The sequence below is a fragment of the Calliphora vicina genome, chromosome 4 (genome assembly GCF_958450345.1).
Source record: "Calliphora vicina chromosome 4, idCalVici1.1, whole genome shotgun sequence".
Classification (NCBI taxonomy): Eukaryota; Metazoa; Arthropoda; class Insecta; order Diptera; family Calliphoridae; genus Calliphora; species Calliphora vicina.
The window spans coordinates 29385004-29400795 of NC_088783.1; the positions used below are offsets into that span (position 1 = coordinate 29385004).

The window sequence follows — 15792 nt, forward strand, 5'->3', positions numbered from 1 at the left end:
TTATAAGGAACGAATCTCAAGGGTACCATATTTTGAATTTTTCAACAATAACTCGATACACCTTTCATTAGGGTTATTAGTAACTGTAAATTGATACCTGTATTTAAACCACCCTTTAAATTCTCAACAATCTTAGTTTTTGCCAACCAAAATGTTGTTGTGATTATGTGAATAAATATGAGTTTATAGCAGAGTTGTTATAATTTTAACAGAGTATTTTTTAGTTATATCTAGTTGTTGGTTTTGTTGATGATACTGCTTGCTGCTGCTATTGCTGCTGATGACGTTCTTCTTGTTGCTGGTTTTATTGCTGTAAAAACAGTTTCAAGTTGTTCTCAATTCAGCAGCACTTAGTGTCACTAACAGACTTACAATTCCTTTATGTGCCAGGATATAGGTAAGTGTAAGTGTGAGAGTGTTAGTAGTAGTGTGAGTAAGTATGTGTATTAAACACACATACATAGTAGCAAATACTTCCCAAAAAAAGGACAACATAAACGAACTAGAACTAAACCAAACCAAACAAAGTGATAAAGAAGATGATTTTTTGAGATGAAAATTGAGTATGAGAGTTTGAAAATGAGGTGACTACTGGCAACAACATATTTTTTTGTTTTTATTATTTTTATTATTTACCATTGATGTTACTTGTGAATAAAAATAAACAAAATCAACAAGAGTAAGCATTCACTGCTCTCAATATCAACAAGAAAAATATTTTTTTTTATTTAGTGAAAAAGTTCGTTCGTTCGTTTATTCATTCATACGTTCAGTGGTTAGTGTTGTAATGTTTTTAACCCATTTTAATGTTTTGTGCTTTTATTTTTTTTGTTTTGTTTTGCCGTATTTTTACTACAACACAAACAAAAACAATTTAGTTTACAACGTACGTATGTGGCACAAATAAGGTTGACTTTATATCCGTTGTATATGTATGTGTGACTGACTACCTACCATGCAACATACCATTAAAACATACTAACAATGCGTTGCCGTTTCTAACGTGTGTTGTGTTGCTGCTGTTCTTTTTGCAGCAACACAAATTAGAATGAACAACAAAACAAATCGAAATGAAAAAAAAAACAACTAACATTGTTCATGATGTTAAGCATTTGATATTATTGTTCGACATCTAAGTACACATTTCTATGTATTTATGTTTGTACATGGTGATTGCCATGTAGCAAGTAACCTTCTGTTGCTACTTTGACGACTGCCACACTATTTATATTTTCCTATGACTGGTTTCGGTGGTTATATTTAGTATTATTATTATTGTTGTACGAAATACTTTTACTACTTTATTTTTCTTTCCACTTTTACTGCAAACTGCTGTTCTAGTCTGATGCTTTGTTTATTTGTATAAATAGATCAGAAATTCATAACACTTTCATTTCATTTCAGCAACCATTTTTTTTTTTGCACTTAAAAAATCTATAAAATTTTGTAAGTTGCTCATGGTTGGGTTTTAGCATAGATTTAGATTTGCAATACATATTCAACAGGCAGGGTGAACTAACTAACTTTTGTATTTTAAATAATTAAAAAAAACTCTACTTATGCAGATTTTTAATACCTCAAACGCTTCTAAACTTTGCAGTGAATTTTCTGTATACCAGTGGTCGGCATAGAGATAACATGAGATATGGATTACACAGGTCTACAATGATTTTGGTGCCGCCAAAACTAAAACTGATTTTAAGTATATCCGATACTCTGAGTCGAGCTGTATTCCAGGAAAAAAAAACAAAAATAAACGATTTTACATTTTAATAAATTATTTTACAGATTTTAGATTTTCTACAATGGAGGTCCTTAGGACACTCCGATGTGATACTTCAACATTAATCTGCTATCATATGTTTCATCCCAGCGACCTTTGTATCTATCTTCCATCACTTTTAAATCTAGATGGAAACGTTCTCCATGTTCTTGGCTATACTGGCGTATCTTTCGAACGCAGTTTTTACTTATATGTCATTTTGAAGGCAATATATCTCAACTATATATCACTAAATCTCACTTAGTTACTGAACATTATAGTTTAAACAACCAAGTTTTTTTTTGCTTCGAAAATGTCGAATTTTGTGCCAGCAAAGCGTCATTTGCGAGAAGTTTTGCTTTACTTCTTCAATTTGAAAAAAAGTGCCGCTGAAGCTCACCGTTTGCTCACCAAAGCTTATGGTGAATGGGATCCATCGGTTTCAACATACGAGAGATGTTTTGATCGGTTCAGAAGTGGCAATTTTGACACGGAAGATAAAGATCGCCCAGGCCAGCCAAACAAATTTGAAGACCAAGAATTGGAGGTATTAATCCATGAGGATTGGATTGTTGTCAAACTCAACAAGAGCTTGCAAAATCATTGTGAGCTACTCAAGCAGCAATTTCAAAACGTTTGCGAGCAGCAGGATTCATCCAAATATAGGGAAATTGGGTATCCCACGAATTGGTGACGAGAGACCTTGAAAGAGGATTTTACATGTCTGAAATGCAAATCATTACTTGCGATGAAAAATGGATCTATTACGATAACCAAAAGCGTAAGACATCGAATTGACACCAAAGCAAAATATACATAGCGCTAAGGTAATTCTGTGTATTTGGTGGGAGCAAAAGGGCCCTATCTATTATGAGCTGTTGAAATCTGGCCAGACCATCACAGGGAACCTTTACTGAACACAACTCATTCGTTTTAATGAAGCCATAATATTCCATCATGACAACACTCGGCCACATATCAAGCCAAATATCCATTGCGCTAAGGTTATGCGAAGTATTTGGTGGGACCAAAATGGTCATATCTATTATGAACTTCTGAAATCTGACCAGACCGTCACAGGGAACCTGTACCGAACGCAACTGATTCATTTGAAGAAAGCATTAACCGAAATACGCCCAAAATATGCGGCCAGATATGAAATCTAAATATTCCATAATGACAGCACTCGGCCACATGTTGCAATACCTGTTAAAACGTATTTAGAATGAATTGGTTGGGAAGTTTCGCCTCATCCGCGTTATAGTACAGACCGTGCCTGTCCCACTACTATTTCTTTCGATCGATGCGGAACACTATATCTGGGATAATATTCTATTTGGAACTTATTGACCGATATTGGCTTTATTCGTTCTTGGCCTCAAAAGATGAGCAGTTCTGTTGGCTCGGAATCTATATGTTTCCAGAAAGATGGGAAAAGGTCATAGCTCTCTTTCGAAAGGTCAAGGTCTCTTATAAGATCACTTAAGGCTCCTAAATCGCTGTCATGTTCATTCGATAAAACTTCCACCAATTCTGTGTCCGACAAATCTCATAAATGTTGATACTTAAGCTACGTTTCCGCATACACCGCAATCGGCACCGAAAACGAAATTCCATACATTTGCACCGAAAAAAAGTTCGTTACAGAAATCGGCAACGAAAATTGGGCACCGATCTGTAACGAAAAACCTGTCATTTGGGGCCGGAACGAAATTATTTTAATTATTTTATTATTTCAAATTTAAAGAAAATCAAAATGAATAAACAAAATAAATTTTCTTTATTGGAAGCAGAAAAAATAATAGATTTTGTCAAAAATAATGAAATTCTATTTAATGTGCGACATCCAAAATTAAAAATAATTTCGTTTCTGTTTTATGCCGCACGCACCCAACTGAAACGAAAACAATTCAGAAACGAGACGAAGACGAACACCAAAGTTTTGCAGTTTCAGTTTTCGTTATCGATGCCGATTACGGTGTATGCGGAAACCCAGATTTAGGAGTTGTAGGGGCTTTTTAGCAGATGATAAATCAGGATATTTCATTTTCCTTTTAATCATACCATGCAATTTATATATTTTTGCTCCTTTTACTCCTGCAAGGAACCTAGGGCCGTTGCAATTCAACAACACCAAAGTAGCAGTCATCAATGTGGTTTTTCGGTTCTGTCCAAATCATAGGTACACCAAACTTCAAGTAACTACGTTTACCGATTTTCCATTGTCTTAAATGTTCACTACACACAGAATAGTTGGAACCCACGGCTTATTCAGGACCTTAATCTCCATCTTAAAATAATTGAAATACATGTTTCTAACATCATAATAATCCAACTTTTAAGAAAATGGAAACCAGGAAACTTTTTTCAGAATTTTCCTACAAAATATTCCCATTTTTCCGCATATACCGTAATCGGCGCCGATAACGAAAACTGAAACTGAAAAACATTGGTGTTCGTCACCGTCTCGTTTCAGAATTGTTTTCGTTTCAGTTGGGTGCGTTGCGGCATAAAACAGAAACGAAATTATTTATTAATTTTGGATTATTTTTGACAAAATCTATTATTTTTTCCTCTTCCAATAAAGAAAATTTATTTTTTTATTCATTTTGATTTTCTTTAAATTTGAAATAAAAAAATAATTAAAATAATTTCGTTTCTACAGCAGCGAAAACAACCTACTTGAAGTTGTTTTCGTTCCGGCCCCAAATGACAGGTTTTTCGTTACTGATCGGTGACGTTTCGTTCCCAATTTTCGTTTCGTTGATTTCTGAAACGACCTTTTTTTCGATGGAAATGTATGGAATTTCGTTTGCAGTGCCGATTACGGTGTATGCGGAAACGTAGCTTAAGGTGAAAAGTATAAAAGATTTGATTTTCAAAGAATTCTGGGAGAAATCCCATTATTTTTGCAAACTGTAATAATAAAATTTTTTTTTATTGGTTGAAAATAATTTATGTGAAAATTACAAACTTATTTGGTTGAATTTAAACATTTTGTAAAATTCCTGTAATTTGAGCTGCAGTTAAACAGTCAAAAGCTTACACTACTAAATGTCAAATAAATCCGATCACTTGCTTAAAGCTCATGCTCAAACTATCAAAGCAAATTAAAAAGTTTTAATTCTCATTTCAACTTCTTAATTTTGTTTTTTTGTAAGGCAACAAATTGTAGTAAATGCAGTAAAAATGCATCTGAATAAACATAAACTGATTTACTACTTAAAGTTCTTATCGAGTTACCCAAATAATTTCAAATTAAACTTTTATTTATGGCCATTAAAAGGGAAAAAATGCTATTTTGCCCAGTAAAGAATTAATGCTGGCCGTTGGTGGCTCACTTACTGACTGACTGAATGGCTGGATGGTTGGCGTGTTTAATAAAATTGTTTAAGAAAAAAAGGAAGTTGGGGTTGCAGGGTGTTTGCCTTACAAAAAAACTGTCATTTAAAGTTGGAGTTTATGTTGTATTATAAATAAATGTTGGTTGGGTTTTGGTGTTTGGGTTTCAGGTTTCATTTTCATTTTGCTGTTGTGTGTTTTATTTTTTTGCTGTTGTTGTTATTTTTTGGTAACAATATTTAAGTTGGTCACACTATAAACCGGATAACTTTAGACAACATTTGCATACAAAATTGCCATGCAATGTTTAAAGTTAAAGTTTATTTGTATTTAGTTTTAGTTTAGCATTTGATACACACACATACATTGCTAAACTTAAGTGTATGGGTGACTATGGCTATGTATGCGAGTAATTCTAAGTAGAAGTAAAAGTAGAAATTGCTGTAGTAGCAGCAATATAATTTTGTAAATACAGTTGCAACACAGGAGAGAGAGAGTAAGATGTGGCAAGAAGAATGTAAGCAAGTAAGTAAGTATTGTGTGGATGTCGTTGATGTTGTTGATATTGTTATTTTATTGTAAGTATTTTTGCTATTATTGTTAGTGATGCTGATGTTGTTGATGGTGATGTTGCTGCTACTGCTGCTTCTTTCTGGTTGCTGTTATTGCTATTGCTTCCAGTGTTTGTTTGTTCGTTACAACTTATTGCTGTCATAGTTTAAAATGGTTTTTAGTCTATGAGAGTGTTTGTGTATGTGTTTCTGATACCGATGGTGTTGTGTTATGTAGAGTAGTGTTTAAAATACACTTTGGTTTTTTCATCTTACCCTTCTCCGCTTGCACAACTTTAGCACTTACTCTTCAAGTGGCAGAGTATTGTCGCAATGAAAAGCAATTCTTTTTTTAACTTGTGGTTAAACAATAGAAGATAGATAGTTATTTAGATTTAAGTTGGCCAGATGTAGGAAATTGATCAAAATGTAAATTTTCACTATATTCTGGCAGCTTAGCTCTAGGTTACACAAAACTAAAGGCATGGAAATTTTGTTTAATATATGAATCAAAGGTTCGAAAGAATTAATTCTAAATTCAATTTCAGAATTCTAAATTAATTTTGAATAAAAATACTCTTTATTCCTTTGTATTTCAATTGTATCAAATTAATTTATTTGAGAATTAATTCTTTATAGAATTATTTGCATATTGAATCTTTTGAATTCAAATCCATTACTTACGATAATCCGAATCGTAAGAGATCGTATGTGAAGCCCGGTCAACCAGCTGATTCGACACCGAAGACGCACAGTGCACAGTGGGGCAGAATCGAAATTTTTTGGAAATAAATCTGGCATTTCTAAACGGCTGGTCCTAAAGGGATAAAATTTGAATTGGGTGTAGCCAAGGAGTATTCGAGTTTAAGTTATTAAAACGGGCCCTACAAATGCTCAAGGGGCGGCGCTATGGGGGTTCAAAGTAGGGTACCTTCGACAGTTTTTAAAATTTTTAAACACGTGCCATTTTTTTGTTTCCCATCCGATTTCAAAGATCTTGAAAAAACATGCTTGCGTGTGCTATTTATCTCTGATAATTTCCTATTTATAGGTATATAGGGCGCACTTTTGGACCGATAATTTAGTTAGACAACTAAATTATCAACAACATACAAAAGATTTCAGAGCAATATCAATTACGAATCCATAAATAACCAAAAAATAGTATATTTTTGCTGTTTTTTGGACAAAAAGGTGACTTAACTCTTTTTTATTGAAAAACTACTTTAGAAATGCCAGATTTATTTCCAAAAAATTTCGATACTGCCCCAGTGTGCAGTGGTATAGAAAAAAAGAGGGAAATAAATCTGTAACTGCTAAAATCTTAGTCCGATTTAAATGAAATTTGACATGCGGGAAGAAGAGTTTAAGTTTGGAATTTGGACCACATTGGGACTACCATAGGTACGGCAAGGGGTCCCAAAGTGGGACATCTCGGGTATTTTAAATTTTTAAAACGATCATAATTCTTCATTTGGGTTCTGATTTCAAAAAAATTACATACATAGAATGAATCTCCTCGTTTATATGTTATAACTTATGAGATATTCGAATTTTCAACATTTTTAGCCACCCTACTGAAGTTTTTTGATAACAGCGGGTCCAAATATTTTCCGATTTTTTTTATATTGTCTTTATTGGAATAACTACAAATGTATACTTTTTAGAAAAAAAAGAATTGCATTTAAAACTTAAAAAAAGCTGATTTTTCGTTAGTTTTTGGGAAGAAAAGTAATTTTTTTCTTTTTATGTTATCTAAAAACGTTCTAAGAAGTTGTATTAAGAATTTATACTTTTTAAAAAGCTAAATTTACAGTAAATATTTTAATTGAAAACAAATTTTAAAATTGCTGATTCCGAGGGGACCAGTACAATCCAAAAAACCCCTAATTTGTATGTAAAATTCAAATTTAGGGCAAAATTTCTCAAATCACATAGTGGATATCAAAATATTGTAAGCCATTTTGGATGGCCAAATATGTTCTTAATTATTTTGTAAAGGGTTCCGGTAACCCCGCTCCTGGTGTGGATATTATAGTAAAAAAACTAAAAAAAATCACATTTTTCGGATTTTTTAACACTTTTTATGGAATTGTGGGATTCTTGATCACAAATTTCAAAATTTGTTTTTATTTTTCCATTTTTAATAGAAAATCTATATAACTGTAAAATTTTATTAAAAAATATTCATAATAAAAAATTTAATTTCAATTTGAAAAAAATTTGTATCTTTGCAAAAACTCAATAAAAAGCATTTTTTTCATATTTTTCAAAAAAGTATTCCATGAAGTTTTTAATTATCAAGATATATATATTTTTGAAAAATAGACAAAATCCGCTATCCATTGATATATAACATGTCTATATTTGGTGGGAGCAAAAGGGTCCTAACTATTAAGAGCTGGTGAAATCTTTAAATAAAAGCATTTGAATCTGGCTAAACAATTAGATGTTGGGAATGCATTTACGGAATAAATCCCTGATATTTTTTAAGATGTTAATGAATTAAGCTCAAATTGAATTAATTAATTCGAAGTTCTGATATGAACTCTATATTCCCCACCAAAGTTTAAATTACATTAAACTTACATTAAAAATGTAAACTAATACAATTCATTGCCAGCGAATATTTATTGCTACTTATGTTGTCTATAACTTTATTTAACAGCTATTTTGGTGGTTAATTCCAAAAAACAAAACAACAACAATATAAATATTATTTAAATTAAACATTTGATCATTGGGAAACAAAACAAAAAAATCGATAAAACAACTGTATATGAGTTAATCTAGAAAACGGAAATGTTTTTTCACGCAACATTGGTCACCTCAATATAGAAAATTGTAAAGTGTAACCGCATACAAATTTACAAACCAAACAGAAAAACAACTAGTACATGGCAACATCTACATCTACATAAAATATATCCAAGTATTTTAGATATTTTGTACGTTTATATGAGTAACAATCACACTCACACACACACTCTACAGTCAGAGTCACATTTTTACAAAACTAGACAATGTTGCATGTATATTTATGGTTGATGCAGCAATAGTTTGAATTTAGTTTTATTTTGCTAGTTTTTGTTTTTGGTGTTCAGTTAGTTGTAGCAAAAGAACATACATAAACAAAAATTTTTACTAAATGTTGTTGCAAGGATTTTAAAATGTTTTGTTGCTGTTCATACGGGCGTAATTCAGAGCGTTCGTGGTGGTGTTGATGATTTTATTTGTCGTTACTGTGCTGGCTGATATGAGCTTAAAGCAGTGCTAAACTATAATAAAAAAGTTTAGTTTTGTGGCAATTGAATTTAAGCAGTAGTTTTTGAAAATCCACCAAAATAAAACCAAAAAAATTTTGTAAAAATACTACATTTAAAAAACTGAGCCAAAAATACTATGTTTCGAAAACGTAGTTTTGAAATATTTTTTTTTTAAAAAGTATTAAAAATAATACTACTTTCTCTTAGTACTAAAATACTACTTTTTCCTTAAGCAGTATGTTTTGAAAATCCACCAAAATAAAACCACAAAACTTTGTAAAAATACTACATTTAATAAATCGAGGCAAAATTACTACGTTTTGAAAATGTAGTAAAAGTACCCTTTGAAAATTTTGTAAAATATTACGTTTTGTTATTAGTTTTTTAAAAAAAAAAACTAAAAATACCTCTTTCACTTATTACTAAAATACTACTTTTTCCTAAAAAGTACTAAAAATACTACATTTTAAATAATTAAGAGCGTTATAAAGAGTTATTACTAAAAATACTACATTTTAAACAATTAAGAGCGTTATATTGGAATGTGTCGGGCAAATTTGTATGGGACTGGGAGATATCAAGGACCGACACAGCTTGTCTTTTCATCATTAGAATAGTGTGTGCAAAATTTCAGGTATTAGCTGTAATATTTTTGAAGAAAATTGTAAAATATTTTTCAAAAAAAATCTATTTTTTTTGAAGTAGTCTCACATTTTGTTGCCGAAGTCCAATTTATACTAAACAAAGGATATGCGAAGAATATCCCCCTATGTCCTTATCTCGATACCCTATCGTGCCAATAACAGACGGACATAGCTAGATCGTCTTAGAATTTTATAAGGACCCAGAATATATATAATTTTTCGATCTACGACCAATATATCGATATGTTACGAATGGAATGACAAACTCATCCCCATCTCATTTGTGGTGGGTATAAAAAATTCTAAAAATACTACTTTTTAGAAAAAGTACTGAAAATGCTAGATTTTTTTTTGAAAAGTACTAAAAAGTACTTATTTTTAGAAAAAGCATTATAACAATTTTTAAAGAATACTACTTTAAAAATAATAATAAAAATACTAAAACAGAACTAAAAATACTACTTTTCCAAAAATTGCTACAAATACTTCAATTTTAAAAAACTACTAAAAATAATGTTTTTTTTGAAAGTACTAAAAATAATGCTTTTTTAAAAGTACTAAAAATAATGCTTTTTAAAAAAGTATGTACTACATATGCTACATTTTTAAAAAAGTACTAAAAATATTACTTTTTAGAAAATTATTAAAAATATTACTTTTTATGAAAGTATTCAAAATTCTTCTTTTTTAAATGTGCTAAAAATACTACTTTTCTAAAAAGTACCAAAAATATTAATTTTTAAAAAGTACTAAAAATACTTTTTAGTTGAAAAGTATTAAAAATATTACTTTATTAAAAAGTACTACAAACTCTACATTTTAAAAAAAGTACTAAAAATATTACTTTTTAGAAAAGTAGTAAAAATAATAGTTTTTACAAAAGTATTAAAAATTTTACTTTTTAAAAAAGTACTAAAAATACTACTTTTTTAAAAAGTACAACAAATACTAGTTTTTTGATAAGTATTAAAAATATTACTTTTTTGATATTACTTTCTAAAAAAGTACTAAAAATACTACTTTTTAACAAACAACTACAAATACTAAATTTTTTAAAAAAGTAGTAAAAACACTACTTTTAAAATACTAGTTATAGAAAAGTATTAAAAATATTAATTTTTAGATAAGTACTTCAAATGTTTTTTTTAGATAAGTACTAAAAATAATGATTTTTAAAAAGTATGTACTACAAATGCTACATTTTAAAAAAAGTATTAAAAATACTTTTTAAAAATTACTACAAATGCTACATTTTTAAAAAACTAATAAAAATATTACTTTTTATAAAAGTATTAAAAATTCTACTTTTTTAAATGTGCTAAAAATACTACTTTTCAAAAAAGTACTAAAAATATACTTTTTAAAAAGTACTAAAAATACTAGTTATTAGAAAAGTATTAAAAATTTTACTTTTTAAAAAAGTACTAAAAATACTACTTTTTTAAAAAGTACAACAAATACTAGTTTTTAGATAAGTATTAAAAATATTACTTTTTTGATATTACTTTCTAAAAAAGTACCAAAAATACTACTTTTTAACAAACAACTACAAATACTAAATTTTTAAAAAGTAGTAAAAACACTACTTTTAAAATACTAGTTTTAGAAAAGTATTAAAAATATTAATTTTTAGATAAGTACTAAAAATATTTCATTTTAGACAAGTACTATGTTGCCGTTTAAAGAATTTATAGATAAAGTTGTATATCGCTCCTAAAGGGTATATAATATTCGGCATAGCCAAACTAATACTTTTATTTGCTTTATAATAAAACTATATTAAGGATAATCACAACAAATTGTTAAGGCCTGAAAAAATGTTCAAATAGCTTGTATATTTTATAATTTTTCAAACTAAATTATATTGTAACAAATAAACACCTAAAATTATATTTAAAATACCAGTAATTTCTTTTAGATTAATGATCATATGAGTATTTGTTTCATTACCCCTAATGCTACTCTTCAATTGCATGTCAAGAAGTGGGTTTTTATTTACACTTCTGCATGATGCATTTGATGTATAGAGTGTCAGTGACACATTAAACAAAGCCGTCAATTGTTTAAAGTATAAAATGATAATGGTTGTTGGTTGATATCTATATTATTGTGCACATTTTTGTTTTATTTTTTTTTATTTTGCGATTTTGATAAAAGTTGATATGAGTAGATTTTGCTGTTAATATGATTATTTTGCTGAGTAATAAATGCTGAAAGTTTATTTAACAATACCACCACCATATTTAAATAATTGTGCGTATAATCAGTCAGTTGTATTACAGTGGTAAATATTTGTTTAGTAATATTACGCTAATATTTATTACATTTTGCAAAATATAAACAGTATGACTAACTTTGATTAACAAAGTGATAGTAAATGAAATTTCATATTTTTTAGACTCAACCAACAATATACGTTTGTCATTCAGGAATATTCATCTTAGACCAGGCACGGATCCAGGTCAACCATTTAGGGGAGGGGTTTGGTTGGAAATAGAGAAAAATTTATTTTACATTTTTCGTTTTTCCCGTTTAATATAAAAACTTTTCGGTCTTGGGGGGAAATTCAACCACTGGATCCGCGCCTGTCTAAGACTCAACAAAGAATATATATTATTTAACCATATGATTTACACATCAAACATTTGCACAAAAATATAAATTCTAAGCAGTTTATTATTGAAAATCATAAAAAAATTGTTCAAAAATGTTATGGCCCCGAATATATGAGACAACCCAAAAAAATTTATATATTTCTTAAATAGTTTGCCTTTAAAAAACCTAAAGCTAATAATGCTTTCAATAATGATAAAGATTAATTGATCACAATATGAAAAGTATAAAATATACATCATGACAACCGAAAAACAAAAAATTATTATTTTCCCTAAAACACAATGAGCATGCGCCTGCTGTTTTACAAAACACATTAGGATAAAATCCTTATCTCTGCTAAAAGGGCACATTGACACACTTACGTGCATTAAACACTCAGCAGGAGATTTGGAAAAATCATTCATAAATCATTCTTATCAACTGTTTATAGTTAAACCATAAAAAATCTCAAATTTTGAAAAGTCATTATTATTAACTAAAGTCGTGAATGTGTTAACAAATCTTTTCATAAGCCTAAATTATGTTTGCTAATAATTTTAACAATTGGGGAAATGAACATTTATTTTCCTGATGTGAAAAAATTTCCTGTTACAGACACAAGCCTGTAATTTAAGGAGTCTTAGGCAGATATAAAACCACAATCACAATAATGATTTAGCAGAAAGAAAAAAAAGGAAATGTATTGAATACTATAAAAAAAATAAAACTGCAATTTCTCACGTCTACTTTTAAAGATTAACTCAACAAATCATAAAGTATTTTGTATTTTTTATTATTACATATTTGAGTTGATTTTTTTCCTGGCTGCCTTTTTAAATCGTGCCAAACTGCCATAAGACTTTTTTTCATAATTTTTATGTTAAGTACAAAAATATTTACTGGCATTTTTTTCCCCCCAATAAATTGTATGGTTTATAAGAAGAACAATCATGTTTTGAAACAATTTGTTTGTGGTTTACTTTAGGCTGAGTTTTTCCCGCAAAACTGTAAAACCAAATCATAATGAAAGCCATGAAAATGTGTACTTATTTTCAATTTCATTGACAGGCTCCACCCCTCACCACCTTTAAATTGCAGAAAATCTGAAAAACGTTTTTATTTTTTGAGGTTTCTTTCTTACTGAAGAATTTAATAAACATACCTTTTGATAAGGTAGTAATTTGTTTTTGTAGATACTGTGTTTTTTTATTCAGTTAAGGAAAGCAGTTTCAAGAAAACTCCAATTACAAACAAACAAACCAACCAACATACACTATAAACTGCATGCTCGTTCCTGTTGCCTTGTTATTATTGTTATTTGTGTGTGTTTTTGAAATGTGAAAATTATGCATTATGACGTTTTCCCCCCTTCCTTTTCCTTTTAAAAACACATTTGTGTTTAAGGTATTTCTTTATATATTTTTTTTATTTATTTCATTTAGTTTATTTTAAGCGGATATAAGTTTTGTGGGTTGGTTATTTTGTATTTTGGCTTTTTTATTATCGAGATTATAAGTGATTTGTTTAAGCTTCCTTTTCTTTATAAACTTAGGACGCCTTTAGTTATTAGAGGGGTGTCAAAACGGGGTTGTTTTCTTGTACGTTAAGTGAATAACATTAGATAATAATTTTTGTAAAATGTATATTCAAGGACTTAATGTTTTGTAAATGATAATAATTTGTTATTATGAATATGATAATATCAAGGATATAATTTAATTTTATTTGTTAAAAAATTATTTTTTAAGCCATTACAGTGCAGATGTTGAGATTTGTAATTTTTTTTAGCATATTTCTGTGTAAAACTGGATAAACTTAAATTTAAGGGTGTTTGAACAACTTTTTGTAACTGAAATTTTTAAGTGTAGAAAACTTACAGTCTCAGCACTAATAGGAAATAAATATAAAAATATATATTAAAGGAAAGGAAATGCAAACAGACATGATGGGTACATCAATATATCGGATATTGTTCTGGTTCGGTTGCTATTCCAAATAGAGAAAATAGGCCTACAAATGGATGAAATATAAAAAAAATTCCCGACCATCTTAATTTTGTATCTGTTATGGGCAATATCTCTAATACTAAGTCAATATTCCAACATAATCCAATACTTTAAGGATTTTTTAAATTGTTTTTGGTTAACAGTGTTCTAAAATATTTTCTCGACCTTCGTTTGTATATAACTAATGCCCATAACATTAACAGTTTCACCCTAAGTGGTTTTGTTTGAGCCGATCAAGGTTTCCTCTTCACTAGGTCCTTATTGAACTTTGCAGCCGCTTTGAAATCATATTTCCTGGTAAAATCTGAGTTGCATTTCATTAACGATTACTCCAACGAAAACGTCTTCCCACAAAATGATTTTTTTTCTCCATTTTCATGTCTTTTTCGTTATAGAGGAATTCAATTTCAATCGGAGTGACTAACTTTCTTTTATACTGTAAAGTATGACGAAAAACGGGCAATTTTTGTGAGGATCGGTCCATAATTGACCCATATACAAGATTTGACATAGCGGAATATAACACTCTTACTTTTTTTTCACTTTTAAAGACTCAATATTTTTTTAATATAATCTTAGTTTTCAAACTAACTAATTACAAACTTTTAGTATTGAATTCAACTTTAGCAAGCTTTGACCACTAAAACTGCAAATATATTTTAGCACAAACTTTGTTTTTAGTTTATTTTAACGTTATTTTCATGTTTCATTTACTTTTGGAATAACTAAGAAAAACAAACATATAAATAAATTTCTCATGTTTGTGTTGCTAAAGTAAACATATTACATTAAGCATAATTAAGCAATTTTCCGAAAAATTGAATTATTAAATGTATAAACTAACAAAAAACATTCTTATTATTGTAATTATTAAGAGCAAATCTAAAATAATTTTCTAGCAAAAATTTAAAATAAATTTTTAAGCAATATTTGCAAGGTGCTAGAGATTCTCTGGTCTCTCCTTATACAGGAGTACAATATTCAATCAATTGCAAATGTAAGCATTAATTTTAAACTGTATAGGTTTTTGATAAATGTTTTTTATTGATGATAAACGATACTAGGAATTTAGTTTTGAGTTACTTTGTTGCCTCTCATTCTCCTCATTAGATTGAGGCAAGCAAATTCATTGAAGCAAACTTTTTGTTGTATAAGTTTTGTAAAAAGTCTTTGAAATGTCCATTGAGTAAATTACTCTTGCAAAACTTTTATGTTAATAAATTGTTTATGGATTTTCGATGAACTAATTTGTTATTACTTCCATACCTACATAAAAGTATGCTTTCTTTTATAATCTTGTGCAAAAAAAAAATAAAAAAAAAATTAATGCTAAAACTTGGATATTTTTTACAAAACTCATTAATTGTAATCTTAAGCCATAAAATATGAAAAATTATTTTTGCGTACAATAAAGTTTGTTTTATTTTGTTCTTTTACTTGTACTTTTTTAGCTGTTCTACACAACAACATTTATTTATAAGCGACTTAAGAAAGTAAATTTTTGTTTAGCAAATATTTCGTTAACAAAATGTATTAAATGTGTCTAGACTAATAACAACAGCGTTTACTTCTACATTACATCTTATAGAACATTTACTGACAAAGTATTTTTATGCTGTAAATGTT

At 28.9% G+C, this 15792-nt stretch overlaps 1 protein-coding gene across 4 annotated transcripts in view; it reads right to left on the minus strand.

Moving 5' to 3' along the window:
* Positions 1-15792, minus strand: part of sdk (sidekick cell adhesion molecule) — a 339884-nt gene that overhangs the window by 135702 nt on the left and 188390 nt on the right. The window lies entirely within an intron of this gene.